The following is a 12687-nucleotide window of genomic DNA, read 5'->3' as shown; positions in this document are numbered from 1 at the left end:
CACAAAACAAGCTTTGAGACGATCAATAGTACCATTAGGACCAATTTTAATAGCAAAGAAACCTGCAACCAATAACAGATTTCCCATAAGGTAAAGGAACGAGGTCCCAGGTTCCATTATTTTAAAGCGCACTCATTTCATAAAGCATGGTTTGACGCCAACCAGAATGTGCTAAGACATCACCTACAGACTTCAGAATAGACACAAAGGAAATATATGAAAGGTAAGTAAAAAAAGGTTGAGATAGTCTATGATAACTTCAAGCATTATAATGTAGAGAGGGATTATGGGTAGAATGTATACCTTTACGGATGGAAATGGGAATATCAGGTTTAATTATCGGAGCCAGAAGGGACGGAGGATCTAGCACTAAAAGAGATTCATCTAGTGCACGATGGGAAGACTGGCGAAGATTGTAATCTTGAAGAGGTGGTGGGGGAGGAGAATTTGCAGGCACACTAGACATAACAAGAGGATCAAAGACAACTATAATATGTATTTGTTCAAATGGAGACACAAATGGGGAGGATAGAGACTTAAAATAAAGAGAAGACTCAATGAAGATGACATATGCAAAAACAAAATAGCGGTTAAGAGAGGGTGAAAAACATTTATATCCTTTTTGAGACCTAGTAAACCCTAAAAAAACACATTTGTGTGACCTAGTAGATAATTTATCTAGACCAGGACAAAAATTGTTAACATAACATGTAGACCCAAAAACTTTATGTGGTAAGGGATGAAGAGGTTCACGAGGAAATAAAATAAATTGAGGAATTTTATTCTCTAAAATTGAAGATGGCATACGATTAATTAGATAACATGTATTAAGAATCGCATCACCCCAATAACATTGAGGAACGTCACCGTGAAGTAACATAGTACAAGTAGTTTCAATAAGGTGTTTATTCTTGCGCTCAACCACCTGATTTTGTTTAGGGGTATAAGCACGTGAGGTTTAATGAAGAATGTCATGAGATTTCATAAAAATGGTAAAAGAATGAGAAAGATACTCTTGAGCATTATCACTGTGTAAGGTTCGAATTGAAACACCAAATTGGTTTTTAATTTCGTTATAAAAAGATTGAAATATAGAAAACAACTCATAACGAGATTTCATTAAAAATAACCAAGTACACTTTGAATAATCATCAATAAAAGTAACAAAATACTGAAACCCTAAATTAGACTTGACACTACTTGGTCCCCAAATGCCAAAGTGAAGTAAGGCAAAAGGGGATGAAGCACGTTGTGAGACACTAATAGGAAAAGAATTGTGACTGTGTTTACCTAAATGACACGACTCACAAGATAAACTAGACACTTTGGACAAACTTCGAACAAGGTGTTGCATCTTGGCAAGACTAGGATGACCTAGTTGAGCATGAATGAGAGATGGAGAATCCATAACTATACCAACATGTGCATATGTTCGTAGGTGGTAAAGACCATGAGACTCACATCCGGTGCCAATTATCCGTCTCAAACTCTGGTCTTGTAAACAAATAGAATCTTTGGTAAAAGAAATAACACATTTAAGGGAATGAGTTAGATGACTAATGGATAATAAGTTAAAGGGAGACTCGGGAACAAAAAGAACATTATCAATATATACAAAAGGAAGAAGATGAATAGTACCAACACCATGGGATGAGACCCTAAAGCCATTGACCATGGTAATGGTTGGTAAGTAGCCGAAGGTAGACAAAGAAGAGAACAAATATTTATTACCGATAATATGATCGGTGGCACTTGAGTTGAGAACCCAAGGACCAAGAGAATTGACTGAATAAGGCCAACAAAAGGTGTACCTGAATGTGCAACATGAGCAGTGGAACCAGAGTTCTGACAATCCTCATACCATTTAAGAAATTCATTATCAACTTGAGTTGGTCATGAAAAGGCACTTTACTTAGAATTGGATCAATGTTCTAACTCAAGAACTCACCAAGACTTTGCACCAAACCAAAGCTCATATGGAAGTCCATATATTGTCAAATGGAATCAAACAACAAGGAATGAAGAACAAGAATTGAAAGCTGGACAGAATTGAAATATACAGCTACTGCACCGAACAGAAAATGAAAACAAAGCTGGAAAACACCATTTAAACGGTGAAAACGATGAAGAACACTAAAACAAACAAAATTACAGATTGAAATTGAAGAACAAGATGAAGGAAGATGACTTATGTGATTGAAGCAAGGATTGGGAATGGACACGCCACTTGGATGATGAATGTTCCAAGATAAGTGCAGATTTTCCGCCACTTGAATGCTCCCAATGCATCACAAGATAAGACAAGGAAAGGGAGAACTCGTCTCACAATCACTCACAAATGGAGCATAGTAACTTTACTCTATTTTTCCAATCTGCATTGTGAAGGACCTAAGCCCTCCTTTTATAGGAGCAAGGGCTGGTCATTTACATAGCTTATTCCCTAAGCTACCCAAAAAGCTCCTAAGATCACACCCCCTTACTAAGCTCACTCCCCAAGCTTCCAGAATTTTCTAAACTAAAGCCTAAAGATGCTTTTACAAAAGAGGTGTCTAATGTTTCCCTCTAAGCATCTTTCTAAACACTATTCTATATTATTTACAATTTAAAAGAAACTATAAAGAGATATATTTAATTGAACCCCATTCTTGAAAGCTTGTAGACTTCTTTGGCGTTAGGCTTGATCCTCTCTTTATTTTATGTCTTCTTTTAATTTTGAGAAGACTAGAAGGAAGAACTTCAAATGTGAAGGTGAATGACCTCTTCCTTCATTAATAAAAGCCTCCTTTATTTGATTATCATCATTAGATGAAGGAGGGCCCATGGTAGAAGGTTGCACATGAACATTTTCGGCAACCGCAACAGGTTTAGGAGGACGACCATGTAAGGCATAACACCGATCAATTTTGTGGCCAAGTTTGCCTCAATGGTCACACTTGTGATTCAATTTGCCCGACTTGGAAGGACAAGTACGATCATAACGTTGAAAGATTAAAGCAGAAGAGTCATCAACTGGAAGAGGTATATCAATGATGTATTTACCTGGCACACATAGAAGGGTAGAACAGGTAGAAGTAAAATTGGGAACAACAGGAGATCCCAAAATCTGATCACAGACATGAGAATAATCATCAGGAAGGCCATGTAAGCCCAATAACATGAAGAACTTGGACCATTGCTATAGTTCTTGAGTAGGAGTGGAGGCAAGAGACAATAATTCATTAAAATCATGAAGAAAAGCATGTAGCTTACCCAAATATTCAGTCATTGTACCATCAAGACGTTTGGGAAGCAACAATGGTAAGGGAATTTTGACACACACCATAAAGATGTTGAGTATCATTGGTGTATAATAATTTCGCCCGTTCCCAAACTTCTAAACACGTTTCAAAAGCACGAAAAAATTGTTTTAAAGATGAGTGAATAATAGATTTAATAACAATGCATAATTGAGCATCAATTTTCAACCAACGGGAAGCCTCACCTATAGCAACAATGCGAACACATTGGGTAAGATGATCAACATAATTTTGACTCTTAAGCCATAATTTATTTGAGGCTCAAGTGTCATAATTAGTTTCATCCAATTTGTCAATAGAAAGATGAACATTGACATAATTATTATAAATGGAGGGATTGGGCATAGTGGCAATCGAGGAAGCCACATACCTAGTTATCGGCGACATAGTGGTAGGAGACAGATTGGGCTTAGTGGTAGGAGACAGATTGGGCTCAGTAGTAGGAGATTGGGCTTAGTAGCAACGACTCCAGTGAGATTCTGACAAGAATTCCGACAACGACAACTCTGACGAGATTCCGACGACGGTGACAACTTCGATGGCGGTGACGGCTGACGGTGAACAGTGGGTTCACCCAAAAAAATTGAATCCTAACCTTAAGCTCTATATACCATGTTAAGAATGAAGAAAATGTATTTAGGATTGATATCCCTTGTGTAAAATACACACATAAGGGTCTTTATTTATAGATGAGAATAATAACAAAATCAATAACATAATTATATAATAATATAAACTATGGGCTAAGCCCGATACATTAAACAATGTCCAAAAATTAGTTACCCCCAACATGGTTAACGACTTTAGTCAAATACAATTAGATTAAATGATTAATGGTGTGATTGTGAATTTGTGACCACTTCCAAGCTCTTCGGCTTCCCTGTCGTTACGTTATTGTCGTTTTCTCTTCTTGTCATTTACAAATGATGACATTCATTGATCCAATCTACAACTTCCACATTATTAAAAAGGCATAAGTTGAATTTTATACAGTTAAAAAAGAAGATTATTGGTCTACTTATATTGGACCAAATCTCATACCTGACCTCCACATGCGACGCAAAGAGTCGGGACAACCAATTACATCTTGTTTGCATAATGAAAGAGATCAACCAATTCAGAACAAGCCAAAAAAAATTCTTAATGTCGTAATGAATGTCACAACAGATGAAATTATCCATTTAAACAGTAAAGTCATCCTTTGTATTGTTGTTTTCATCAAATATTATAATATCATCTTCCTTTAATGACTCATATTCAATAACTTTATTTATTTTTTAATACATTTATTTTAACATAAATACATGTATTTTATTGTTTTTTATATATCATATAATCTATATTTTCATTAACATTCATATTACATAATCTAACAATTTATACATAAACCATAACCAATTTATTTACAACCGTATCAATCTTAAATGCTACTTCAGGAACATAATTTAATGTTTTTAAAAACAACAAAAATATTTTTAACTTTAAGAATATTTAAAAAATAAAAACTATTTTTAATTTATTGCATAACCTACTTTTAATACAAATTATTTTAAATACTTAATATATATTTTTAATATATCAAAACTTGATTTAAGGTAATTTTTTTTTAAAGTTAAACTCTTCAACTTTATTTATGATTCTTTTAAATAATACAAAATTAAAATTTTGAAATTATATACTATAAATAAAATTTTACACATTGTTATAATGTAATTTTAAACAAATTTTAAATTATTATATACATATTTTTATTAAAAAAGTATAAATTATTATTTTGATGAGGAAAAAAAATCTAACTTAAGTTGTGTTTCAAACTAAAACTCGTACTCACAATATACGTATTAAGAATACTCAACTTTATCAACTTATAAGTTTGCACCCAATTATATATGAAATGTCTTAATCTATACTCGATGTGTGATATTTAAGAATACGACTTTGAAAATACTTGTTCCCTTAATTTGTTATGCATATGTCATTTTCGTATTTTCATTACCAAATTACACCATTTTGGTGTAATTTCCGCCGATATGAGTTTCCTCTTAGTAAGAGTCTCAACTGTGTATATATATATATATACATATATATATACATATATATATATAAAAGATTTTTTTTTGTCTTTCTTGCTCATGATAGTATGCTTTTTGAAATGCCTTATTTTTTTTACAATAGCAGATCACCTTCTCTTTGGTATCTCTTTGGTTTATAGGTTTTAACATTTTCTTCTTGTTGTATTTTTTGAACATCTCTTTGAACGTGTTTCTAAGGTATAATATGATATAATTCAATAATTATTTAAAAAAAATATGAGTTACTGATGAAAAAATAATTTACAGATAATGATAATAATCCACATTGTTCGATATGTGTTTAGTGTTGTGAGAGCGAGACTCAACTTCAGCTCTCCATACAAATACCCACAATCAATAACTAATACAAGCAGCATAAAAATTTAAAAATATGCAAAGCTTAAATGACAACACATCAAATTCTATTTAGAAGTTACGAGTCATATTATCTCCGTACATTCTTAACATAAAAGTGTTCTTAGGCTTATTCCTATATTCTCGAATATACTTTTAGATTGTTTATTTCAAAAGTCTATTAGATCTGCAACTCTATAAGCTTAAACTTGTTTTGGATCGAAAATGGAAAATCTTACCGTAAGAAGATCCATCTCTTATCTCATATGAATGCATGGTGGTGAATTATGGGACAATTGTGAAATAACTGCTGCGATGATTCCAAGATGAAGATATACAGATGTAAAGTGCAATATTGATAAATGATAGTCTTAGAATGCACGAGACAGAATTTGGTTTTTGAAATAATATTTAAGAGTATTTTGTTCTTTCAATAGAAGACGTGAGATGAGAAAAATATGAGGTATTGATCATGAGCTTCAAGTTAAAATTAACAACCAGTTATCAATCCATTAAAACTATAACTTTTTTTTTTTCATTTTAATCCATTTAAAATAAAATTCCTATTATAGATTACGTTTATTTAAAACAGATAAAATAAATAAATTATATATATTATCTGTTTTTATTGCCCCATTTATAGTTTCCCACACTCGTCTTTTCTTTTCCCTTTTTTTCAAAATTTATTTCACGTTATGAAACTGTACATGCATATTTTCGCATAACGGTAAGAAATCATCTTTATCTCCACACTGAAACTGTGGTTTCCGAACCCTGTAGCGATGTTGTTTTTCAGAAGAATTTTCTGCAAATGAATAGTGCAGGCACAAGACAATGGTGTAAAACAGTTGCCCTTCACGAAACCATGTCTCTTTACACTTGATGGTACATAATATATCTATTATTAAGAAAACATTTAAATGAAGATATTGATTTTTAATTTTGATAGTGCAGATTAATTATGATATATTTTAGTTACAAATATAAATAACATAGTACGATAAAACTTTTCTTTAAAAATAAGAGAAAAAAAGATATTTTAAATACTTTTATTTGATCAGTTTATGTACAGATTTTGAAGAACTTAAGAAAAAGAACTGATGCATTTCACATACCAGACTTATCTGTCTCGTTTGAAAAGACTTACCAAATCTTAAACTGGTCGAACCATCCACTTACCTGCTCCTACTTACCCCTACTTGTTGTTGAATACTATTTCACACCAAATAGTGATTGTTTTATTTCAACAACTCATTCTTATCAACTTTTTCATGCATGGTTTAAGAGCTTCCAAACAAACCATAGGCCTAAAATAAATCCTAAAGATTCTTTGACAGCGAAAGCATTTGTACAGCTACACTGTCGTACCACCGAGTCATTAACATGTTTCATCATTTCGGATTACACTACAAGCCTTGCAAATTATAACTTTCCATTATTACACTCAAAACAAACTCACCCTTCATGGCCCCGCTGTTATGTCAGGTGCCTCAGTTACATTTCCCTGTTAAGTTTCACTCACAGACTCAACAATATTTAATCAGCCAAATACATATCATCAACTTCAGATACTGCTTATAACAGTGTGCATCCACTTTCAAACTAGAAATTAATTGACACCCTTTACAGCAGGAAAAAATGTGTTCATAGTAGTTCCTAGTTAAACATCCAGAGTTGCACATTCTAGCTATCACCCCTCACTCCTCAGTATGGTGTATGATAACTTAGTGGTGTAATGAAATTACTGATCATAGGGCTGTAAGATAAAACGGTAATTAATCTTTCATAATTCATTTATTGGAGACCACAGTGTAACATTGATACCCTTCACACTCTTTCCAACAACAAGAATCATGATGTAAGTTTGGAACTAAATTTACGTGGAAAATTAACAAAGAAGACATTAGGAAAGCAATTTACCTCTCAAGTGGCAGGTTCAGTAGAGAGTAACAGAGAAAGAGAAGCAAGGAGGGTGAGGAAGCCGTGTTGGAGAAGGGGAGCACGTGCAAATGAGTTCTATGGCGTTTAAGAGAGCCAAGAGTTGCACACTTGCACGTGCCCTGCTTCTCCAACAAGGAGCTTCTCACCCAGTGAACGAAAATTACTGCACAACATGAGTGAGAGTGTGCGAGGGTGGTGGTAGAGGCTCAGTATTTATAGGTAGCAACTTGAGTGCGAGTGAGTGTGTGTGTGTGAGAGAGAGAAGGAGACAGAAGAGAGTTATGTAAGCAACGTGGTGAAAGACATCAGAAGGTGACTCAATCCTAATTTTGACGTAACATAGCATTACACATGTAAATGAAAAATTTCAATTAATATGAAAGAATTGATAACATTTCTCTTTAAAAGTAATAACATTGTACTGCATGTTATGAAAAGATTATGGGTGATTACGACAGAAGTGAATCATGTAATGGTGTTAATTGGAGTGGAGATGAAAATGAAGAAAAGAAAAAGAAGTGTGGCGGTGGAAACCGTGGCATGTGGTGGCAGTGAGTGTATACACAGAAATTGAAAGAAGGGGATATCGAAGGAAAGGCGATTGGAGTGTTGTCTGGCTTAATTTCATAAAAAAGTGAGGAAGCCCTTTGTTCATTTGAGGTTCACTGCAGCAGAGAGAGTAGTACTAATGGCAGCCTTTGGATCCAGAGTGTTGGGACCCACATGCATAGATATGGGGCAGCCCCATGTTGGGTTACCCTTTTGGTTTGCAAAGAATTGGGTTGTGGAAGCAGCAAGAAGGGAGATAAAGAAGAATAATGTATGAGTGCACGTAGGCTTTGCGTGTTGGTCGCAAGTTTTTGAGTATGGCATGGCATGGCATGTGTGAGTTTTAGAGAAAGTTGGAGCCTCCCTAGCTTGATATCATTCCCTACACCTAATAGACCCTTACCTTTTCTCCCCTAAGCTTTTAGCAATTTAATTAACACACCCTACTCTCCAACAATTTCAAAGGGTAACATTAATGCCTCCATCAAGGACATGAATGAAACTGACAAGTTATTGATTAGCCACTGTGCCCGAGTGACAAAAGTCCTACACAATCATATAGGACATGTTTAGATTGTTAAGCTTTCATGGAATTCATTTTGCATTCTGAGTTTGCTCAAATAACCTTGGTATAACAAATTTTTGTCTTGTCTTTAGCAAAGTATTTAGTTTTCACAACAGAGAGGTTTTTGCCCCTTTGGGGGGAGGAGGTGTGATGAAAGATTTCAAAGTGTAGTGAATAGCATGCGAGAACCTTAGCGTGCAGCAATGGTTCAAATCCTAGTTCAGTTTCTCCATAGGTCACACTTACGCAGCCCATCATTACTCTTTGCTGTTGGGTTCACTGCTAGGTCAATTGAATTAATTATGCAGAATGGTTGAAGGGAAAAATGAAACAGGTTGGTATGTCACAGTGGATTTCTAAATTTTGCATGCACGCATGTCTTATGCATTAAAGAAACAATGAAGTGGTAGTAGGGGAAGTTATGGGTGTAGGGTGATCTATTGAATATGGATTGAGAAAATGGACATGCTTTTATCTATCTTGTGGGAGAAGAACATAGATTCTGGATGAGGTCATTATGAAATCTAAGGACATTAATATTGGCGTGTGCACTCTGCACTTGGTATGTGGTAAATGCTTTATTTGGTGAAGCACTAGCACTACTCAAAGGTTTTTCAAAGTCAATCATGCTCCCAAGCTGCTAAAATTCTACAGCACTTGATGTATGTGTTTGACTATGCTTCGGAAAAAGGAACAGCAACATAACAAAACAACCCATTCCTTCTTTACCCCTTATGTTTAGGACATCATCAAATCTTTCAACCTTTGCACTCACCACTCACGTGGGACTCAAACACCTTTCAATAATTTGCAGGTATGGAACTAATGCCTACACTACTCATAGCCATGGTTCCCAACCTATTTTTCTTCTTTTATTGCTCAAAGAGGAGGCTTATGCAGTAACACTAAGGCTTTATATTCATCTTTAAACTCTGTCTCCAACTCAGAACACAAACAAAAAAACTCATTACAAAAGCTTCATTCTTACACCACCAAGGAAATAAGAAATTATGAACACAAACAAATAAATTAAAAAAATTGCGCAATTTTCCCTATATATAAAGTTTCTTCCAAATATTAATTTTGGAACAAATTACTAGATCGTAATTCGATTAATCATGACTAAATACAAGTTAATGAAATTAACAAAATAATATAGAAAAATCAAAAGATATAGACCCTTAATTCAGGTAGCCTAAGAAAATAATCAATTATTTTCAAAATACAAAAACAAAACCAGACAAATTCTAAGTAAGGTAGTTTAAGCAGTCTTCAAGTCTAGAACACCTACCATTACCCTTTCCTTCGAGTTTTTCTATTTTGCTTTCCAATAACAACTTCAGCTTTAGATAAACTTTTTTACGAAGAAAACAAGATAACCTAACTTTTATAATTCTCTAATCTAACTTTTATAGAAGCAAATGATTCCAGAAAGTCTTTTGAATGCAGAGAGTGCAGTTTTTGTATTTGAAATGCAGATGATGAGAGGAACAAAGAGACTATTTATCTTTTAGAGTAAGATGGTACTTAACAAAATTTAAAGGTTTGATGTTATCATTTTTTTCTGCCAATATATATATTAAATGAATTTAAGCATATCAACAGAGGGATAGAGACAGAAATTCTTAAATTTTCCAAATATCGCAGAATTTTATGTTTCAACCCAGCTAAATTAGTAAGAACTTTTAAAAAAACATCACATTTATTACCACTGATTTCAATGCTTTGAATTACTGTCATATTCCCTCCCCCTACCATATCTGCATTAATGTTATTAAGAAAAACTCTCTTGAATTCAAAATCTTCTGGTTTTGGTTCATGATTACTGTGGTCCAGTTTTTCAACCATTGTTCCATGCTGGAACTAATCATAAGGTATGAATTTCCTGAAGCCTAGACAATCAGGGTATGTAATCAATGTATTTTCTGAATGCTCTTATGGTATATCTCATTTTCATTTTGAAGATGTGATGAAGCTGCTTTTATATTGGAAGTTGCTTATTTTTCATTTATAGAATAATGGTGTATAAAATCATAAAAGGACGTCACATTCTAAGAAAATAAGCAAATTATAAGTGGAAAAATATATTATGACAAGTAAGAGAGTTACCATCAACGTCAGATTCTCTAAGTAATAAAATTAAGAGATAATGAATTAAACCAAAAATAACTGTAACAAACATTTGACTAAGCGAGAGAAAAAAAATGCCATCTTAAAATTGGACAAAATTTATTTTAGTGATGATGTTTATAATAACTAAATAACTATTTACTCATGGATTTCTTAGGAGAATCATAAGGCAGGTCGTTTACAAGAGTAATAATGGTATAATAAATCAATTATAAGTTAATTATTTAAAAATAATAAATTACAATAAATAAAATAAATTATGGATAATTATACCACGTGCCATTACTATATAACGGATTTGTATGTTGTATATTATTAGACGGTAAAAAAAGAAAACCAAATAATAATTTTTTAATCTAATAATTAATAATTTAAGATATCTATGCAGTTTAAATATTACAGAAACATTAATTATATCATCTATTAAATTTATATCAGGGGATGTATGGGATTCAGAAGACTTTTTTCCATTAAAAAAGTTAGGTAAATTTAACAAAAATTGTAATAATATAATAATTTTTTAAATTATATTTTTAACTAAAATTTTATAATTTGGAATTTTAAAGGACTTTTCACATTTTTTTATTTTTATTTTATTTATTTATTTATTTATTTATTTTATTTTATTTTATTTATTTTTTTTCAGCACTTTTCACATTTTATAAGATTTATAGATTGATATAAACGAAAATGGTTTTATGGATTCATAAGAATTTAAAGGACTTCATCCTTTCATGCATTTAAAAAAAGAATTCTTATTATGAATATCTCACTTTAGTAAACAACTAATTAGATAATAATAATAATACAAAGTAACATTTTTGAACAGAAAATAAAAAAAATATTAACTAATTAATTAATAAATAAATGACAAATAAATAATAAAAACATTAACGTCGAAAGAAGAAGAAAGAAGAGACACATTTAAAAAGTTCCTTCACAACTCCTTTTTTTTTCATTCAAGATAATAGAGGTTATTAAGTATTACTGGAATTGTTTGTTTTATGTAATTTAAGGTGGTGTTTCAATCCATCAATCTAATATATATTTAGTATATATTTATAAATCATATTATTAGAAGTTTCTTTATAAAATTTAATTTAAATATTAAATTACTTTCATATAAATATTTAATAAGCTTTTGTATACATACAAATAAAAAGACTCAAAATATATAAAAATTCAATTAACAACATTATCTATCGAAATTTGTATGATTTTAATTTTTTTAGCATTTTAAATTTTCAATTAAATGCCACCTGTTGTTGTTTTCTAAAAAAGGTAATATCATGAATTTGTTTAATATTTAAAAAATTCAATTCAATACTACAAGATATTTTTATGAGTAAATATTTTAAAATCTCAATTAAATACATCAAGATACCTACACAAATTTAGAATGATAAAAGTTAGATGATGAAATGAAACTTTTAATAAGATTCTTACGAGAAAGGGATATGTGTGTGAAATTATAAAAAATCCAGATATTCAAATATTAAAATAAGGAAAAAGAAAAACAATAATATTATAATAAACTGATTTATCAGTATTTAAACATTAAGTTAGTCGAACACTTGGAAAAATGAAAAGATGTGGATTGCTTAAAAGGACAAATAAATAAATATGATAATCTTATTCAAAATATCTTTATCGGATTTTTTATTCATTTACCGCTTGTTAATGCAAATACTCACCACTTCAAACTAATTTATTTTACTTTCTGATGGGTGTAAATATTTGATAACTTCCATTCATCAAGAAACCAGTACATTACAATATA

Source organism: Phaseolus vulgaris, chromosome 7 (genome assembly GCF_051622355.1).
Source record: "Phaseolus vulgaris cultivar YP4 chromosome 7, ASM5162235v1, whole genome shotgun sequence".
NCBI lineage: Eukaryota > Viridiplantae > Streptophyta > Magnoliopsida > Fabales > Fabaceae > Phaseolus > Phaseolus vulgaris.
Note: the sequence above shows the minus strand (reverse complement) of the source record.